The following is a 22,316-nucleotide window of genomic DNA, read 5'->3' as shown; positions in this document are numbered from 1 at the left end:
ATGTCGCAATCCTGAGCATCAGTAGGACAGTCAGAGAGTTCCCCGACGAACCGTAACACCAGACATAACAACAACAACAATCACCCTGTGTACTTTGTAGCAATACTCGTCACGAGGTGGCACCCCCAATCAAGGAGAAATAATAACAATAATAATTATAATAATAATAATTATTATTATTATATCACGTTGAAATCACTTTGTGCACTGTCTACTTTATTGCCACTGGATGGCGTTTCCAAACATCATATGGTTGTTTGCTGTTCGTTTGATTGTGGGTTGTTATGGAGAAATGTTTGTTGTTGTTACCGCTTTTTGTTGGATATCGATAATGCAATTCCAAGATAATATAATCAAAGCGGATGAATGAATTATTTTAAAGTCAGAATAAAATATATCATAAATGTAACGAAGAGTAATGTGTGATCAGTGATGATAATTGACCTCTGATATGTAAGTGTTGTGTTTTATGGACACCTGTTTTCTTGACCTGAACGGTGGTTTAATATTAATCTAGAACATGGTACACTGTAGTGTAAGGTGTCAGTGCACCTTCCCCTCGTGTGTAGCGCACTTGGTATAATCATTGCCCTCCCCACACCGGGTGCAAAAGACCTGAGTTCAAACCCCGGCAATGACGTGAAGAATTTTTATGGGTATTCTTCATAAAATGGCCGAGTTAGTTAGTTTCAGGCGAGTTACCATATTTTTACCCACTGAGAAACTTGGGTTTTTCGTCCAGCAAGCGGCAAATCGACGACAGCACACGCAAGTTATAGGCATATTATATACGGCGCAATATATTCTAAGTTGCTGATGCATCTAAAACCCTACAATAGCGTCGAGAACAGTGCACCTTAAAACAAATTTGCTGTAACAAACGGAGATAGCAAAATTCGTACAAAAAACAACAACCCTATCTTGACGTTCAGTGACTTCTTTTGGTTGAGTGAAGATCAGTGTTTATCCATTAATTGAGTAATGAAACACTGCATGTTTTCTTTTAACACCCTTCCCTAAGGTCTTGCTTTACGTAAAACCAAAACTTTTTGAATATTAACAGTATGTCTTCAGATAGGGTAATAATAAGTTCCTATGTATATGCAAAAGTAAGCCTTCTGATAGGGGTTCGTTGACACTAGAATGTTGTGAAATTTACTGGTGGGTCTAGAGGTTTAGAATGCTTGTTAATTAAAGTACCGAGTATATACATAATATTATCAATATTATATTATCAGTAATAGTAAAATATAATATTATCAGTAATAGTAAAATTTATAAATTTATTAAAATTTTGGGGATTTCTGGTGCATCAATTGTTTTGATTATGCTGTTGTTATTATTATTATTATTATTATTAGCCATATGGTGCAAGGAAACCTGAGGCTTATGCTACACCAGTCAAAAAAAAAAAAAAAGACTGAAATTACCTTGAGAGAGAGAAAACAAAAGTCAGAAATAGAAAGAAATCACGAAGAAAGAGAAGAATGATGATATCCAGCTCAGGACGTTAGGAGTGCCAAGCCCATACCCATTAAAAAGAAAGCAAGCTGCTTTCTTTTTAATTTCTAAGCAAAACCAGGTGCCAATCAGAGTTTTGCAGACTGATTTTCTGTCTTCAGTAAAACAGACTATTATGTGTACTTCCACTGCATCTTGCCTTTTCAACAAATTATCTCTATTATCTAGCATGTCATGCTTTGTGCATGGGATTTTTGTGTGGATTACTGGAAAGTTAAACGTTTACACATTATTAACACACACGCAATTAAACGTTATATATATAGTTATCATTACCATTTTTCCTATTTCTGTTGTTTAAAAATTGCATTACTGTGCTTTCTAATTTTGCCTTAAATGTAATCCTTCCCTCCCACTGTTTGCAGTATTTGTCATGCACAAGTTTCGTGAACATGGTAGTGTGGTAATTTCCATCCCAAATTATTATAGAAAAAAAAAGTCAAGGGGCCTCTCCCATATATATTTTTTAAAGAAAATTCTGATCACATTGTATATATAAACATTGCCAAAGGAGTTTGTTCCACAATTGCATGGAAAGAATCTGAGGTAGTGTTCTTAACCATGGCACTGCCACAATTACACTGAAAATATAAAAGTAAACATCTTATTGTATTTATTACTGATTTATATAAATTTCGTTTATTGCTGATTTGTATATATAACTGATAATTAAATGTTATTTTTTTTTATTTTTTTTTTTATGAAAACCCCAAACACGAAAGGCATCAAAACCTATAGTACTTAGTACCGTGCATGGGTTGAAGGAGAAGTATGGGGGGAAGGGGAATGCCGGAAACTTTGCTCTAGAGACTAAACATGGGTTTCGCCACTTCAAGCTTCCAATAAGCAAAGCGGTGGTATTTCACCGGTTGATGAAAGTCATCTACCACCTTATAATATCTAATGATTAATTTTACTGATAATTAAATGTTATTTAGATATGTTAGTAATAGTAATAGTATTCACTGTATAGTGCAAGGAAACCAAAAGCTTTTGCTTCACTGGCAGAAAAAAAACCAAAGTAGATAAAAAAAATACAAATTATATGCTTCCCTCTTCCCACAGGATATTTACACAGGTAACTATTCAGTTGATCATTGAATTTATTTAAACTGTCAGCCTCAACTGCCCGTGAGGGCAACTTGTTCCAACAATCAATGACTTGCTGGCTAAAAGAAAACTTTGTACAATCTAATATAAACCTCAATCCCTGTAATTTCAATTTATGACCCCTAGTTCTGGAATTCTTTATAATAGTGAGAATTCCACCTTTATTCATTTTACTAATCCCTCTTAGAGCCCTATAAACCTCAATCTGAACCCCTTTTGAGACCAAATAAACCACCTCTGAGCTGCCTGGTTGCCAAGCTCTGTAGCCCACATAAATTGGAGTCTTTCCTCATATGGTCATCCTGCTGATCTCACCATCAGAGTTGCCCGTCTTTGCACCCAAGAAGCTCAATGTCTTTTTTCAGATGAGATCTCCATACTTGAACACAGTATTCCAAATGTTGCCTTACAATTGTTTTATACAGTGGGATTATGATCTCCCTATCTCTACAATATAACATTCTGTAAATCATCGACAGGACACCATGGGTTTTCCTGGCTGCCTGTTTACACTGTTCAGAAAACTTCATACCTGCTTGTATTGTATTGCTCAGATCCTTTTCCTCCTCCACTGTTTTTAATTCAACTCCACTAAATGTATAATTTATTTGTGGGTGTAATTCCCCAGGTATAAGACCTTGTATTTAGCAACATTAAAACATAGCTGCTACTTCTCTGACCATCTTTGAAGTCTGTTTAAGTCAGCCTGAAGGAGCACTGCTTGGCACTGATCATTAACAACTTTGCCAATCTTTATGACATCTGCAAATTTTGACATCATGTCTACTATCCCTTTGTCATTTATGAAAATGAGAAACAGTGGTTCATGAACTGATCCTTGAGGGACTCCACTCCTGACATTACACTAATGTCAGAAGACTGCTATACAAATTGGAGCAGTAAAGACACTAAAGATTGCTGTACAAATTGGAGTGTTATGACATTAAGGGCAAGTTGCTATAAAGGATAAAGGAATAGTTGAGTGGGAGACGACGGAGAGTGTGGTAATCAATTGTTTGTTATTTGGTTTTCAGGAGCATTAGCAATTAAGGCCATGTTGCTCGGGGGATATGCAGTGGTCATTCCCTGACCTTTCCGCATCCTCCGTATTTGGTGGTCACGGGCTCGAATCAAGGAGTGTGTGCTATGCACTGCTGCTCCTGCCCACCTGGCTACGGAGGCACCATGTGGTAATCAATGGACACTGCTCTTCATGGACTAATGTTATTAGTGGAGTTCTCCAGTGTTTGGTGCTGGGGCCCAGAAGTGGCAATTGAAGTTTAACATTGACAAATGCAAAGTATATGGGTAGCAGTAACCGAAGAGAAACATACCAACTGTATGGTGCTACACTCAGGGAAGTGGCGAGTGAAAAAGACTTGGGGGGGGGGGGAAATGTGCAGTCAGATATGAAGTTCGCTGAGCAGACGAGCTGCCAGAGCACGTCATGGAGTCTTGTAAATGATATATAAGAATTTTGCTATTAGGGACAAGGAGGTGATTTCCCTGTTGTATAAGGCAGTGGTCTGGCCACACCTTGAGTACTGTGTACAGGTTTGGAGGCATCATTTTAGAAAGAATGTAGAGTTAAGGTGAGGGGACCAAAGGGGGTGCCCTTACTAAGAAAGGCTTAAGTTCTGCAAATTACAGTGTATGGGGACTGTGCACCTGTGAGGTGATCTGATTGAAGTGTAAAGGCCCTGAATGGGTTGAGCAAGCTCAATGCTGATGGGATTCTTCCTCTTGCTCAGATTATGAACCCAAGGCAGCATAGATTCAAATTGAGGAAAGACAGTTGTAGAATAGATGTGCGGAAATTTGGCTTTAGCCAGCGGGTAGTTGATTGCTGGAACAGACTTCCATCTCTTGTGGAAGTTGATAGCTTAAATAAATTTAAGGCTGAGCTAGACAAGCATTTGGAGTGAATGGATGGGTGAAATGGGATTTTTTTTTTTTTTGGGTGATGCTGCATAAGCTTGTTTTCTTCCATCGTATGTCTCAACTAATGCTAATCTGAAAAATACCCATTAATCACAACCCTCTGCCTTCTTCCCTGCAGCCACCCAGCAGCCCATCCTAAAATCTTACCAGTCACCTCAGAGGTGCCAATCTCTGAAGTCCACATAATTACTATATGCTATTTATTAACAAATAGCATATAGTAAAAACTAGAGTTGAAAGTAATGTGTTATGAGAAGTGTTTATGAGAAATATTAGAAAAGAAAAAAATCATGGGAAATGAGAGGCTGTCATGTGACACTGCTTCATATTATAACTATAAGCAGATATGTAACAAAACCATTAAATAGCTAAGCCTTGGGTCTGACATAGCCGAGTAGACAGGAGCACAACTGCAGTATCACACGCTCTTTGAGTGGATCGGGATTCAAGCTCATAACTGCTAAATACGATTATCATTTGTATTGATTGATTTATTGTAAACTCCACTGACTTGCTGGAGTATAAACAAGAACTTACACGAGGAGTATGAATGTCAAGTCACAAATCCAATACACATGTGCTTCTTCAACAAATAAGTTATGTCCTAACAACAGAAATAAAATGAGACATGCCATCACATGTCAAGCACATCAGATGAGCATAGAGTCATAATCAGTGAAGCACATTGTCCTTTAAAGTGAAGACCACCAGAGTAGCATTCTGCACGGTACCTGTGAGTCAGTACCTCCGTAAAGAGATGCAATTCAAGCACTGACTCCCATTCCATTGGCCTGGAGAAATTCAGATCAATTTCTTCAGCCCAATGCCCAGCCAACATTGTGACTGCTATAACCATCCTTCAACCAAGAAAGATCCTAGCTTGTGTACATTTCTCAGGTATTACTATCAGCAGACTCACCAGTAGGTCTAACCCTCCACCGAAGCCCCCTGTTTTCTCTAAAAGTACTGATATAATCAATAATCCAGTCAATAATCCAGGAAAATGAAGTTGGGGTAATTATGCAGTCAAATATCAAGTTCTCTGAGCAGTACACAGAGGCTTCAAGGATAGCTCATGGGGTTTTGTCAATGATATACAGGAATTTTGCTAGCAGGGATTCCACTGCATAAGGCAATGGTCAGGCCTGTGTAATTCATTGGAATGAAGTGCATTCCACTCTATAACTTGCTCTTATTGCTTACATATAATAAATAACTGAAACATGCATAGACCAGTGCTTTGGAACACTTTAGCCAAAGCAGCCAAAAGATGGCTTAATTATTACAGAGCATGATTAGCACCAGTTTCTAGTCCCATGAGCTCTTATAGTGTTCATTCATGATGAATAAAATAAGTTATTTGATAAAAGTTGTAATTTGCTGAAAAAAAATTTTGTCATGATTTAAATCATCAGGGGCTGCTACTGATATCGAGTAATTTTCCTAGTTTAGCATTCTATCTTATTTTGCTTTGCAGTGCAATACTAAGGAAGTGCTTTTTTCTTTATTGTGTTATGATAATGTTGAAGTGTTCCCATCCATTTAAACAAATAAAATGCATTTTAAGTGGAATTATGTGAAAGTATATATTAAATTTTGCAGCATGTAGTTTATCACATTTTGATATAGAAATAAATTCAGTTAAAAAAGTAATTTTCAGAAATACTAGCTTATTAAGATCCACTATACATCCCGTTGTATTGATAGTGTGCTGTAAAAACTGTGTATTCCCGTGTGTAATGGCTGGATCTCAATTAACAGTTTTTTTAACTTCTAAATATAATTCTGATTCATTATGTACAACTAAGAACGGAAAGAGCTGTGACAATATTTAAAAATTTCGTTGTTTGCCGGAATCACTAATAAATAGACATACAAGGGTGTTTGTTTCCTCAGTAACCCCAGAGGCTCACATCTGGTGAGTATGGGCTTAGCACACCCAGGTTCCTGATATCATCATACTTCTACTTCTGACTCTCTCTCTCTCTCTCTCGGGGTAATTCAGAATTTTTAATTTTTTGGCTGGTGTGGCATAAGCCTCAGGCTTCCTTGCACCATATGGCTAATAATGATAATGATAATAATAATAATTAGTAGAAAGGGTATATAGTCATACAGTTATGCTACAGTAATGAAGTCAGACTTCAAAAGTTGGGGCTCTGGGTGCCAAAAGTTTCCATGACCGAGCAATCACAATGTAAGAGCATTATCTGCTGCAACTCTTAGTTTTCCTTGTTTTCTTTGCCTGCTATAAATCTTTCTTTTAAGTACAGTTAAGTGCTGGTTTTAGTGATCACTGGTTATTATTATTAGCTGTATGGTGCAAGGAAGCCTGAGGCCTATGCTGCACTAGCCAAAAAATAATTCCCGAGTTACCCTGAGAAAGAGAGACAAAAGTAGAAGGAAATCACCAAGAAAGAGAAGAATGATAATATCCAGCTCAGGACCCTGGGTATGCCAAGCCCATACTCACCAGATGTGAGCCCCTGGGGATTAGAATTGGCCACTTTGTAGAATCAAATTTAAAGAACCGATTCAAATCAATAAAATGCACTAAACTTTCGTCGTTTATTAGAATCACATTTTTGGTTATAAGAATCAATTTTAAACACCTCAGTGATATTTTTCCAAAGGTCACATTCTTTTCTAAATGTCTGGAGGTCAAATTTATATAGATCACAACCATAAAACAATAAAAATAATTTGCAGTTTCCAGTTTATTGGACTTTTCTGTTATTGCAAATCTGTTTGTACAATAAATGAATAGTAAACTCGATATTATTGCATTTTTGATAATACCGATGGCTGGAATTCTGTGTTTTCATGTTATTATGGTGAAATGTGGAATGTGTTTCAGTGAAATGATTTCCCTTTCACTGAAATCTGCTCTTCATTTCTATATCTAAATTTTGTCTCACTTGCTTGTGTCGTGTTATTTCAAATTTGTGTGTGCTGTGGACTTTGTTATTGTTTGACGCTTATCTTTTTTACCTTGTTTTAAATTTTACTACCCCCAAAAAAAATGTCAGTGAACAGAAAGAGATTGAATTTGAGTGTAAAAGATAAGTTACGAATTATAGAAACGTACGATAAATTAAACTTAGGCAATATGTCTCAAAGGGAAGTGGCAGTAAAATTAGGAGTGCCTCAGTCATCTTTATCAAAATCATTAAAATCACATCACACATTAAACACTAATGTGATTAGTGAAACCAGAAAAAAGGAAGAGTAGATGAGGCTCTCTTAGTTTGGTTCAAACAGGCCAGCTCATTTAATGCACCAATCAATTGTAGCATTCTTCTTCAAAAAGCTAATGATTTTCCTGAAAACTGCACGAAGAGTTTAAGGTGATGGATGAATGGCTGACAAGATGGAAGGAGAGGCATGATATTGTTTACAAAACACTTCATGGAAAAAAACAGGATTCTGATGGTTCTGGAGCTGACACTTGGTTGAAAACCTCTTGGCAAACTGTGTTAAGCCCTTATAATCCTGAAGACATTTTTAATACAGATAAAACAGTGTTGTACTACAGGGCTATCCCAGACCACTGGATGATTTTTAAAAATTCCTTTGCATCTGCAGGAAAGAAGATAAAGGACAGGATTACAGTCTTTTAATGTGCAACATGACAGGAACAATCAAGATGAAGCTGTTAGTGTTAATGAAGCCAAGAGTAAATGGCCTAGATGGTTTAAAGGAGTCAACAGCTGCCTGTTGAATATGCCAATAATGCCAACGCTTGTATGACAGCTTCTTTATTTGAAGATTATCTTTGTAAATGGGTTTTGCAATTGGATAAGAAAAACAAAAAAATTGCATTGGTTTTGGACAATTGCCCAGCTCATCCAAAGTTGATTTTCAGACATAGAATTAGTTTTTCTACTTTCGAATACCACATCACTGATTTAAATTCTCGACCAGGGAATAATAAACATCTTTAAGACCTTTTATAGATCAGATATGAGGCATAGAATCATCCAGTCTATAGATGAAGGTTTGGGAACATCATCTGATATTACAAAGCAGATAACTGTTCTAGATGCACTTCATATGACAATGAGTGCCTGGAATGAATTTTCCAAAATCTGCATTAGCAACTATTTCAAAAAATGTGGATTAATTATTCATGATGGTCAACTAAGTCACGATGCTGATCGTGTTGAAAAGCCTGAAGACATGGGTGAACAGGAGTTTAATAATTGGGTTTAATAATCTACAAGTTACTACAGCTTTAACAGATGAAGAAATTGCCCAGTCTGTTACTGATAATTTAAGATGAACCCGAATGAATTCCAGTTACAAAATGGGAAACTTATGAAGCTATAGCTGTCCTGAGGAGAGCATTGGAAGAAACTGGTGCAAGTGATTGTGAATATAGACTGTTATACAATATTGAAAAATCTATAAATAGACTTTGTAGTGATAATTTATAATTTAAAGCAATCTAAAATAAGTGACTATTTTAAATTATAATCATATTACAAAGTGTTATGTCTAATTAATATATATATTAATTAAGCTGCTTACGTAAGTATAAATTTATTTTTATTTTGCTAACCTGTGGATAATATTCTTCGGATTTTCACGTATCATTAAATTGATTAATACATCTTTGGTAATCAAGTGTAAATTTGTGCTCTATATCTTTATTTTTATAGCCTCTGGATAATATTTGTTGATTTTTGCTTGTTAGAATTGCTGTTTATTAGAATCAAAATTCAATTTGAAAACGTGACCATTATAACTGGCGCTTACTGTATTCTTCTTCCTTAAAAGTGCCGAGAAAAGAGCTCAGAAAAAGAAAGTACCACTCTTTCATTTTATGTAGTTACAGTAATTGTCCTGTGCTTGGCCACTAATTGGTCCTGCCCCTGCCTTCTCCTGGGAAACTAACCCTCCAGTGCCAGAAAGAGTTGAAATGAAAATTTAAACATATTGACAGTTAGGGCCTTCAGGCTCAAGCATATGAAAAAAAGACATGTAATGGTCTGGTTTTGGTCTAGTGGTTAGTGTGCATTGCCACAAGTAAGATAGTGGGTTTGAGCCCATATGCTGACACAATAAATACACAGCTCATTGTGACTGATGCATGAAGCCCCGAGACAGACATCTTGTCCCATACCACCACCAATACATCTAAAGGTCTTATCTCCAAATGGAATCTCTTGAATGTAACAGATGAGCTTGTACAAAAGTTGCAAGATCAGAAAGTCATGCAGGCCAAGAGGATTATTATACAAAGAGATTACTCTTTCTTTGTGTAATAATTCTGCTGGTTTCAATGTGTAGCGTAATAGTTTTAGTATGTCAAACTTTCCAAGTACTGTAAATAATTGCTTATCTTACTGTCATACCTGTATTTGTGTCCTAAATCTTCTATGTTGCTGTAAGTGCCAGAAATTTTGTGAATTTCAAAATGCAAGTCCTCAGATTTTCATTTTGTGATACTGTTTTCAAATTCTCACACATTGAAACTTTTCAAATTCGCACTCAGAAAGATTTTTCTCTGCAACATTGCCTCATTACCATAATTGCAAAGGAAGACTCAGCTTATTCTAAAAGTGACTTATCAAGAAACAAGGTAACAAATAGTGCAAAATATATCAAAGTTGTGCTCTAACACAAAATATGCTAGATCTCAGCTATCAATCTCTTGGCCATCTTTTAATGAATACCATAGTGACCTGGCATGTGATACTCCAGTCTCAGTCCCATCATGTGATAGTTCAAAGACCGAAGGTGTGAACAAACTGAAGAAGCTGTACCTACTGAAGGATTAGCTAAATACTACAGAAATGGACCTTTTATGGCACTGTAGCAGAGGTTTGAGACTTAGACTGAGGATGTGGACATGGTGTATAGTGTTAATTGTAATGCGGCTCCGGGAGTTTTCCCCAACTCTGTATCAAGCAATGTAATGATTATAAAACTGTAAAGGTCTGATTTATGCAGGTTAGTGAGTGTTCATGTGGGGTTGTGTTGTTCATCTGGCCTCAGCCTAAAGGCCTGTGTTTTCACTCAGAACCTCTAGTTTGCCATCCAGCACCATGAGGAGGGGGGGGCCGGGCAGTAGGTAGTAGAAAGCACTAGCGGAGTGACCTTGTGGCAGTCAAGGTGATAGGGAGAGCCCAGTAAAAAAAAAAGTGAAAATAAGAAAATGGTAGTGGGGAGATAGGACGTGGGGGAAAAGCAGTAGAAGGATAGAGAGGGACAGTAGTGAAGGTTCCTGCCTGAGTGAAAGGGGGCAGAAGGGGACCCCCAGGTCAGGATGCCCATCCTGTGCTGGGGGTGGGATATGATAGTTGTCAGTGGGAAAATTCACCAGGCATAGGGGGGAAGGGTGTTACCCAGGTTGGGGGAAGGGGATGGGGAGTGAGAGATCAACCAACCCAGGTGGTAGGAACAAAAGAACATAGGAAAAGGATCCCTGTGTAGGAGCACCTATTTGGTGCCCTATCCCACACTGGCTAGGGGGCAGAACATACGGCCCAGTATCAGCATCCCACACTATGCTGGCTAAATGGCCACAGCATGGTGTCTGCTTGGATGGGCAAAGGGTCCTAGGCCACCATCCTATCCAGGGAAGGTAGGAAGACACACATTTGCTGCACTCATAATTCTCATTCACACTCTAGGTCCATTCTATTTTTGTACTTTTTTTCTTACATTTTATAATAATTTTTAAACTTTTTTCTTACATTTTCTGTTAAGTTATATCTGTTTTTTTTCCCCACTCATTCATCCCCTTTTTGATGCACCAGGAGGGGAATGCAATGGTGTGTAGTGTAAATTAATATACTAATACATAATGATTAAGATTAAGTAAGTAAAGTTATTGAGAATTAAAAACTGAAGACGTGGACACTGGACACCTAGTCTTTTCCAAAAAAGGAATTTAGGAAGAGATCAAAAATAGTTTGCCATAAATCATCTGTCTCCAAAAAAAGCAAACAGACTAAATATATCTTTCCACTATAACCAAATCAGAGCTACTGCTGAAGGTCATTTATTGAGATGGCATCTCAGGAAGCACTTTTCAAAGGGTATCATGGGTACATTTTTGATCTGCTCTGTGGAGCACTATAACATAGGGAAAACGAGAAACTCTCCAACCGGAGTGACTAGATATTAGAGATCAGCTTTTCTGACTTGTGTGTGATGTACATGTGTGAAGTGTATAGAGGCACCATCATGCTGATCTGTTGAGGACAGCAAGAAAAGGATACTACACATACTGTAGTAGTAATGGAACCGTGTGATGCAAGAAAGCAAGCGTATACCTAGGGTACCATATACCCTTGAGCCACCCCTGGTCAGGGCAGGCTCAAGGGTATATGGTACCCTAGGCCATATTGATTGATGGTCCTCCCTACTACTGATGCAAAAATTTTCATTTTCTAAAATGATTAATTTTACCAATTTGTGCCAAGGTTTGGGGGGGGGGAATCGGCACTCCTTAACCCTTGGTGCCCCTAGGGCAGTGCCTACTTGGCCTTACCCTAAAGCTGGCCTTGTCCCTGGTAGTGGAACAGTTAGTCTCAGAACCCTTTAGGCAAATTGCAGCCAATTAGTGAGGTCATTGGTGAGAAGGGGTGAATTACATTGAGCATGCTATTTCAATGTCAAATGTTTGTATATTATAAATGGGATGGAGCTGCACTTAAGCCATGAAATGTTTGGGTAAAGAAATTCCCACTGTTGTGAGGTACTGCTGTTGCTACATAAAAGTAAAGCAGTGAAGTGAGTTAGAAGAAAAAAAAAAAATGAAATAGGATAAAAATAGAAATGTAGCAAACTTACCAAAAAATATGGCCAGTTTCTTTGGTATCTGATTGCTGTGGATTGAGTGTATGTTTCATATAAGTGGAGTTGAAGTGCAAAACTTCACTATTTACCACTGGTTATTCTGCACGAATTAAGTTAGCCGCACATCATCAACCCCAGGAACAGCACCTGAGGTGGACTTTTGTATACTCTTTGGATCAACTGCTAGTCCCACCCCCAATGTTCATCATTTGTCATCAGCGACAAAAGACAGTAGCACTGGGAGATACAGAAATGTCAATTCTAAGGACTGGAGCTTGAAGGTCATCATATGGAAGATCAAAGGTTAGTTCATTTCTTATTACAACTTGTGTGTGCATGTACAAGGCTGCACATAGAGGTGGGAGGTAATCAATCATGTAGATGGCATTCAGTCTTCTAACTTCTCCACTAATTGTGGTGTTCTTCAAGGTTCAGTTCTTTCTCCCATTTTTTTCTTCCTCTATATTAATGACCTTACACATACTGTAGTAGTAGTACTAATAATGGAACCATGTGATGCAAGAAAGCAAGCGCATGAGCTTATGTAGCATCAGCCAACAAAAAAATAAGCCAATTTCACACATCCATTCCCTCTAAATGTTTCTCCAGTTCTTCCTTGAATTTATTTATTATTATTATTTTTTATGTAAATTCCAAACACAAGAGGTATTAGAACTTATAGTACAGGACAAGAAGCAAGTTTTCTACTCTTAGCCTGTTCAAACTCTAGTTTGCACTGATTAATAACTGCTGTACAATTGTTGCGAGCTTTGGTGTAGGCAGAAAATGAAACTGAAGAATTAGAAACAAACCAATTATGATATGCAACATTCTTCTCTTGAACAGCCTTAGCACATTTATTGGAAAACCAAGGTTTAGATAAAGGACGAGATTTTAAAGTGGAGTGTGGAATAAAGGATTCCATTCCTGCAAGAATAATTTCACTGACATGATCTGAGCAAACATTGACATCAGAAGTTTTGAAATAGTAATCCGACCAAGGAAAAGAAGAAAAGAAATCTCGCAGGTCATCCCATTTTGCATTCTTGTAATGCCAAACAACACCAGGGGCTCACATCTGGTGAGTATGGGCTTGGCACACCCAGTGTCCTGAGCTGGATATCATCATTCTTCTCTTTCTTGGTGATTCTCTCTCTCTCGGTAACTCAGGATTTTTTTTTTTTTGGCTGGTGCAGCATAAGCTTCAGGCTTTCTTGCACCATACAGCTAATAATAATAATAATAACACGTGGTTGGGAATAGCCATAAGATAAAGACACCATTGGAGAAGAGACAATCAACAAGTTGTGATCTGAAGTGCCTAAAGGACCTCTCACTTCGACTGTGTACTTAGAAGGGTTGTTTGTGAGAAAAAGATCCAGCATGTTGGCTGTATGATTAGGATTGTCCAGTATTCTTGTAGGTAAATGAACAATCTGTGTAAGGTCATTAGTAATTGCAAAAGCCTCAGCATCTTGACCAGCTGGGTTGGTGTGACTAGAAAACGGAAGCCAGCTGGAGTTGTGAACATTAAAATCACCAAAGAAAATTACCTCACTATTAGGAAAGTTGGACTGGAGAAAGTCAAGTTGCAAAGAGAGGAAGTCAAAGAGCTCCAAGTGATTAGTGGAGTTGGGAGAATGGTGGAGACAACAGATGAATTTGACACAATGAGGAAGAGAGATTTTAAGCCAGAGAAGATCAAAGAGAGGAGATTCTAAATTGCCAAGTCTCTGACAGGGAATATCAGAACGGATATATGCACAAGAACCACCTTTGAGGCGAAAGGAATCATACAGCGAATAATTTAGGCATCTGAGATGAGTAGTAGTTGAATTAACCGATAACTGAGAACCTGTCAGAAAAAGTAATTGGGGTTTGGTAGACTGCAAGTGGAAATGGACATCGTTGAGATTAGAATTGAGACCACATATATTTGTGAAATGAATTAGGAAGTGTTTGGGAGGTTTAGATTTTTTCACGGATAAGGTTATTTTATTAGTTTGACAATTCATGGTGTATTCAATGGTAAGAAAAATTGGGTGGGACATGCTGTATGAAGTAATGAAAATTTTGGATATAGCATACACATGGTAAGAATATACCCAGATCCTTGACATAACGTGGCCTCGACAATGCCTCCCGCATACACACTACTCGGACTCCCTCCAGTCACTATCTGACAGAGTAGAGGTAGCAAGATTATACACTAGCTGATGCGGAAGCCTCCTAGAGAGTTACTAATAGGTTCGGTCCAGTGTACTAACTAGCAGCCGGGCTGCAAACACCATTTTAGAGCTGTACCCTCGAAATGTAAGGAATATTGGATCTCGCCACGATGTTCATAATAACCTCAAAAGTCATCAATCATACTTCATGATGGTAGAGATGGGGAAGGGTTAACTGGAACCTAGCTCCGGTCATGGGTTACCTTGCAGATGCCTAGTCTCCAGCCACTTCAATTTGCAGAACTTAAGCCTTTCTTGGTAAAAGGACCCCATTGTTCCCCTAACCTATTTTGTTGCCCTTCTCTGTACATGTTCAAGCAACTCTACATCCTTCCTAAAATGAGGACTTGTATGCAGTACTCAAGGCATGGCTTGACCATTGCCTTATACAAAGGGATAATCATCTCCTTTTCCCTACTAGCAAAATTCCTATTTATCATTGACAATACCTGATGACCTGTTCTGGCAGCTTTTCTACATTGCTCAGAAAACTTCATATCTGACTGCACAATTACTCCCAGATCTTTTTAATTTTCTACCACCCTAAGTGTAGTACTACACAGTTTGTACATTTCTCTGGGGTTACTTATACTCATATGCAGTACTTTGCATTTGTCAATGTTAAAACTTCAGTTGCCACTTCTCAGCCCATTTGCCCAAATTTTCTAGATCGTGTTGCAGTACCACACTGCCATTACTGTTATTAACAACCCTGCCAACCTTTGTGTTATCTGCAAACTTTGACACTAAGCCTGATATACCTTCATCAATATCATTGATAAATATACAAAACAACAGCGGGCCCAACACCGAACCCTGGGGTACTCCACTAATACATATCTGATGAGTATGGGCTTGGCACACCCAGGTTTCTGAGCTGGATATCATCATTCTTCTCTTTCTTGGCGATTCCCCTTCTACTTCTGACTCTCCCTCTCTCAGGGTAATTCAGAAATTTTTTTTTGACAGGTGCAGCATAAGCCTCAGGCTTCCTTGCACTATATAGCTAATAATAATAATAACATTAGTCCACAAATAGCAGTGTTCATTGATTACCACTCTCTGTCTTCTCCCACTCAACCACCCTTTTATCATTTGTAGGAACTTTCCCTTAATACCATACTGCTCCAATTTGTACAGTAATCTTCCATGCACAACAGTGTCAATAGCTTTCCTGAAATCCAAGTATATGATATCAAAATAATTTTTTGCATCCAGGTCCTTTCTAACTACATCATAGTATCCAATCAAATTTGTCAGACAAGACTTTCCCTTTACAAACCCATGCTGTGTTTGAATTATTACTGCAGTCTATTATTATTACTATTATTGTTATTTGAATTATTACTAGATGATCCTGTAATGCTTCTGTAACCAGTGACTCCATTATTTTTCCCGGAACAGAAGTTAAAACTAACTGGTCTGTGTAAATCCTATTATAGTTTTACTGATGATAACACACTGTTTCATTTTCCGGTTTGAAAACCTGCACAGTTTCAATACCTTGAATATTCACTACCAGTTCCTTAAATGCTGATTTCCAGGTATTTCTCAAGTGGGGAAAGAAAACTTGGTTAACTTCAATCCTTCTAAAATTCAGTCCTGTCTTATTTCTCACATAAAAGAGTGTACCGATGCTATGCTCATTTGTATGACGCTCAGATTTCCAGACGAGATCTATTAGGGGTTACCCAGACTTCTAATCTCCTTGGAATAAACACATCACAAATATTGCTTCCTCTGCATCAGGAAAACTGGGTATTCTTTTTTGCTATTAATGTTACTTCTCTTTTAAACAACTATTCACTCTGTATACAAATCTGAGATTTGTATACAGAGTGAATAGTTGTTTAGAATGTGAATAGAAATTAGAATTTAGCTCTACCATGGAATATTGTTTCCACATCTAGGGTGGTGCCCCCAAAATCTCTCCCAAGACTCTTGACTCTATTCAAAGAGGGCATTTAGGTTAATTGATGATGTGTCTCTTACAAAGCATGTTAATTAAATTAATGATGTGTCTCTTCATTTTTTTGTCTTAGACATTCAGTTACTGCTGCATACTTTTTTTTCTGATACACCCACAGGCTCTATTCTTCTGTGTTATTGTCACTTGTAATTTTCCCCACACATACTGCTTCAAGGAAGTGTTCAGACAAGTCTGAACACTTCCTTAAAGCAGTACGCATCCATTCATTCTCCCACTCTGAACTCACAGAATCAAGTTTTTCTCATTTATCCTTTCTGTTTTTTGGAATAACCCTCCTTTAGTTCTCCTACTCCATACCTAGTCTACAGAAATTTAAGTATAATGTCAGTCTGTCTTCTCATCCTTTAACCCATGCATGGTACTAGGTACTATAGGTCCTAACACCTTTCATATCTGGTGTTTTAACACACACACACACACACACACACACATACACACACACACACACACACATACACACACACACACACACACACACACATATATTTATATATATAGCTATAGATGAACTTTGAAATAATTTTGCAAAAAATTGTTCAGCCATAGCGAACATAAAAAATACAGTATTGTAAATGGACACTTGTATGTTAAAACCTGTTTGGGTGTAACTCAACTTAAATATACAGTGAGTTTTTTAACCTGTGCAGTTTATTATCAGAATTGTACCCTTTGGAAGTTTTGAATTACATTGACAAGAATAATTTGACATTCTCCCCCATAAAATTTTTGTTTCTTTGAGAATTTTAGTAGCTGTGGCCAGTGATGAAAGATCCTTTTCTAGATTAAAATTTATTAAGAATTTATTGTTTCCTGTATTTATTAATGATATTGTTGATGGAATATCAGGCTTAATGTCTAAGTTTGCAGACAACATGAAGTTGGCAGGGTTGTTAATGACACAAATGACAGTACGCTACTGCAAGAGGATTTAGAAAAGTTGAGCAGATGGGCTGAGAGGTGGCAACTGAAGTTTAACATTGACAAATTTAAAGTACTGCATATGGGTAGCAGTAACCCCAGAGTAACGTATCAACTGTGTGGTACTACACTGAGGGTGGTAGAGAATGAAAAGGACCTGGGGGTAATTGTGCAGTCAGATATGAAGTTTTCTAAGCAGTGCAGACAGTCTGCAAGAGTAGCTCATGGTGCCTTGTCAATGATATACAGGAATTATTCTAGCAGGGAAAAGGATGTGATTATTTCCTTGTATAAGGCAATGGTCAGGCTACACCTCGAGTACTGTATACAGGTCTGGAGGCCACATTTTAGGAAGGATGTAGAGCTGCTGGAACGAGTACAGAGAAGGGCAACAAGATTAGTGAATGGAACAAAGGGTTGCTCTTATGAAGAAAGGCTTAAGTTTTGCAAATTACGGTGTCCGGAACTAGGTAACTGTGAGGTGATCTGATTGAAGTGTATAAGGCCTTGAATGGTTTGAGCATGCTCAGTGCTTGATGGGATTCTTCCTCTTGCCCAGATTAATCATCCATGGGGGTATAATTCAAATTGAGGAAAGACAGTTTTAGAATAGATGTGTGGAAATTTGCCTTTAGCCAGCAGGTGATTGATTGCTGAAACAAACTTTCATCTGTCATTGTAGAAGTTGACAGCTGAAATAAATTCAAGACAGAACTAGACAAACATATTGAGCGAATGAATGGGTGAAATGGGAAGGTTTTTTTTTTTTTTTGCTTATGCTGTATAAGCTTCATTTCTTGCATCATATGCCTGTACTAATGCTAAGAATTATTTAAAATCAACCATGCTACAGGATATGTTATACAGGGTGTCTCAAAAATATTGGTACAAATGTTAGGGGAGGTAGATAACATCTAAAGGAATGTGAATCACATAGGAACCCATAACTTGAAATGTCACGGGAAAGTAGTAGCAGAGGCACAAGAAGCAGAAATGACACAAGTCAGTAATTAGCGGCAAACATTTATTTGACATAATATTAACAATGGAGTACGAGATGGATGCATTCCATGATGTTACAACAGATGCTTGAAGGTTCCACCACGAGACACGATGCATGCGTGACACCAACGCAGCATGGATTGGCAGACACTGTCGAACACATCTGGAGTTTCTTTGACAGTAGCAGCAGTGCAGGCGATTCATACGTGATAGATTTGAGGGCCCCCACAGAAAGCAACTAAGGCTCGATAAATCAGGTGAGTGTGGGGGCCAGGCAACGGGTCCACCACGCCCAAAAAGCCTATTCAAATGGTCATGAACACACCTTCCATAATGGCCAGGCACCCCGTCATGTTGAAACCAAATGTTGCATCTCACATTTGCTGGAACATTGTCAAGTAACACTGGTAGAATTTGTTCAAGAAAGATCCAATATTTAGTGGAGTTCATGCGGGATGGTAACAGGTATGGGCTGACTGAGCAGTCACCGACCATACCTGCCCACACATTTATTGCGAAACGATGTTGTGCCACATGGGGGTGCACACCCCCATGACAAGCATGTGGGTTGTCGTGAGCCCACACATGAGTATTGTGCTGATTGAATAACCTTCCCGAGCAAAATAAGCCTCATCCGTGAACAAAACATAGGCTGGAAAATTCAAGTCTTGAACACTTCCTTGGAGAAACCACTGCGCAAAAGCCACACGTGCAGGATGATCTTGGGGGAGCAGTAACTGAACCCTTTGGAGATGAAAGGGGTGTAAGGAATTGTCATGCAGACACGCTGTACACTGCAACGAGACACTCCTAAGGCAGAGGCAACGGCACGTGTGCTGGTAGTAGGATTATTCTGGACGGCATTCAGCACACTTTCTTCCATGGCGGGAGTTCGCGTCGAACGTGGTCTACCCGCACTACTCCTTTTACCTCTAAATGACCCATAATCGCACAAATTTTGATGTACATGCGCAAACAAACGGTGGTCCGGTACATGTCTGTCTGGGAAGCGTTCTCCATAAATTCTTTGAGTGGCTCGTCCATTGTCCTTTGCTAATCCATACACTAGGTGCATGTCTGCCAGCTCACAGTTCGTATATCGATGCATGCCGTTCGTGCGGTGCCTACTGCTTCAGAGTAAACCAGAAATTTTCCCTCTCGCGAACTGATGAACAGCGCAGTCTACCGACTTATGGTGATGTTTCCGGTTATGGGTTCCTATGCGATTCACATTCCTTTAGATGTTACCTACCTTCCCTAAACGTTTGTACCAATATTTTTGAGACATCCTGTAGATCTCTCTATACAGTCATTTGAATAAGAGATTAAAAAAAAAAAAAAAAAAAAATCAATTTATGCTCCACACAGCTGAGGCCAGAAGAGTTTATATAACTTCATTGTAACTCCATTGCAAATGATAACAATGGACAATACACTTCTTGTGGCAGCATAGAGCTTGATCTTGCAATGTACACAACAGCTTTACGTAATGTTACCCCAGGATGGCATCATCATTACATTACAGAAAGTCATTAATAATTTGCAAATATAAAAACTGGAGAGTAACCTTATAATAATGATGTCATTAATGATTTAAAGTTGGGGAGTAAACTTATAATAAACAAACATCAAAAATATGTATGTTCATATGTTTTGAAGGATTTGAAAAAAAAAATTAATTTGTTTTGTGTTATTAATAATATATATTCAGTTTGTGTAGTTGCTGTTTAAAAACATAGGAATGAAAAATTCCACATTCTACATAGTTGCGTAGGCCAGTATTGGCATTTCTTGGTCTTGCTTCAGATGGCATATTATGTTGCAGTTGCCTTGGACCAAAATAGTGTGTATTATTTTATGCTGGAACTGTTGAGGACTATTTAATAATAGAGATGACCTGCAATCTTGATGTAGCAGGAATTTGTTTGAAAGAAACATAACACCACAGATGCTCCTCATCCACTCTACAGCATTGACCTTGCACCCTATGATTTTTTTTTATTTCCAAAGCTAAAGAAGGAACTGTGAGGAAAATGTTTCCAGTCATCAGAAGAAGTTGTAAGTACATCAGAAGTGATTCTCAAATATATATAAAAAAATGGCATCTACCATGTTTTTGAAGAATGGCAGAAACATTGGAGTAAGTAGATTTCATCAAATGAGGACTACTTTGAAAAGGACCTCAAAATATGGATGATTAATAAAGTTATGTTGTGAAAAAAAATTATGATCATTCTTTAATGAACAGCCCTTGTAGAATCACTAAGAGATATATATACTGAACTGATGTGCATTTTTGCACAGAAGCACTGCTGCCATAGATCTATCTGTTCTACTCTGTACCCAATTAAATGGATAGTGCTGGATGATCTGCACAATAGCAACCACTTTCTGATTATTGTAAATTCCAAACAATTCTGTTCTCATACATCTGGAATCCTATTGAATCTGTAAATTCTCATAAAGCATTTGATAGGCATATCATTCAAAATTAATCCATGGATGATGCCATTTGGCTATATTACTACTCAGATATTAGCAGTAGCATATAAAAGCCATTCTCTAATCATCAACTGGTGACAGAGACAAAAGTTATGGTGAAACGGTACTTACAACAGCAAATAAAGAAAATAATTAAGCATGCAATCTTTTCCTTAAATAACCTACTCTTATTAATTTTATAATTTATAAGAAACTTTAAGCTAAATAACGGTCCCACTTCTTTTTCTTTGATCGGTGACTTTTAGTGGTCAACACCAAGTGTGGGGAATCTCTGCATGGGATGAAGGTCATTAATCCATAACCAGGCACACTAGTGATTTTCTTACTGCATTTATAATCTTAAAAGTTGGCAAGAAATAATCGAAACTTGACTTTTTGATGACACCTTTATTTTCAATTTTTCCTCGTGTGTGAATGTGGATGCAAAATAGCTTTTCAGTTTGTCCACAACCCAAGAATGGTCATCAGCATTTAACTCATAAAAGTCAAGTGACCCAATGTGATTCAACACCTTCCTTCTACTGTTAATAGAAGCTTAGAAGTCTTTGCTGTTTTTCTTTGCCAGAGACTTCTCATAATCTGTCTTAGCTTGCCTAACCTCCTTTTGGGCTTCTCTATCATCTGATAATTTATACACATCCCAATGCACTTTTCTTCTCTGCCACGTGTCTAAATATTTCATCTGAGCTTTAAGACATGAACACTATTTTTTTGTTGGTATGAAAAGCCTAGTAGATTCTTTCATTACTTCCCATTTAGAATTTGCTGTTGGTAACATCATCAGTTGGTCCCACTGCACACTATTTAAAAATTGTTTGAGAGGTCTGTAGTCAATCTTATGAAAGCAAAAGCCTTTACCCTTGACAGTAGTTATGTCTTTAATTAAATTCCACATTAGTATACTGCGTTTGCTACCACTCAGTGGTTCTTTTACCTTCAGATTCTTAATGCATGAAAAATCACTGCTGATAACCAGATCAAGATTATTGTTTCTCTTGTTGCCTCTGTAACATGTTGCTTTAGAAAACAGTCATCCAAGAAATTCACTAAAGTCTTGCTAGTGTGAGCGACCAATTCACAAATTCCAGTCAACATCTGGAAAATTAAAATCCCCCATTATGAGACATTCTGATTTGCTGGACCACTCTGTTTCCCTGTAAAGCTGTTTAGTTTTGAAGACTAAAGGCACAAGGCAAATTATGGGTTGAAATTAACTATATAATATCATGTAAATACCAATGAGTGAGACAACAAGCTCTGAAACGCATCTTGGTGGTGGTGCCCACTGAGAATAA

At 37.8% G+C, this 22,316-nt stretch overlaps 1 protein-coding gene across 1 annotated transcript in view; it reads left to right on the top strand.

The window, feature by feature from the left end:
* The first annotated feature begins 260 nt into the window (after positions 1–260).
* Positions 261–22,316, top strand: part of LOC150087314 (E3 ubiquitin-protein ligase LRSAM1-like) — a 149,941-nt gene continuing 127,885 nt past the window's right edge. Inside the window, exon 1 of the mRNA XM_090372444.1 lies at positions 261–453. The gene's annotated coding sequence lies outside the window, so the exon portion shown is untranslated. The remainder of the gene's footprint in view (positions 454–22,316) is intronic.

Source organism: Mastigoproctus giganteus, chromosome 4 (genome assembly GCF_048544385.1).
Source record: "Mastigoproctus giganteus isolate SK-2022 chromosome 4, ASM4854438v1, whole genome shotgun sequence".
Classification (NCBI taxonomy): domain Eukaryota; kingdom Metazoa; phylum Arthropoda; class Arachnida; order Uropygi; family Thelyphonidae; genus Mastigoproctus; species Mastigoproctus giganteus.
The sequence above is the reverse complement of the archived record's forward strand: the minus strand, read 5'-3'. Positions and strand labels throughout refer to the sequence as shown.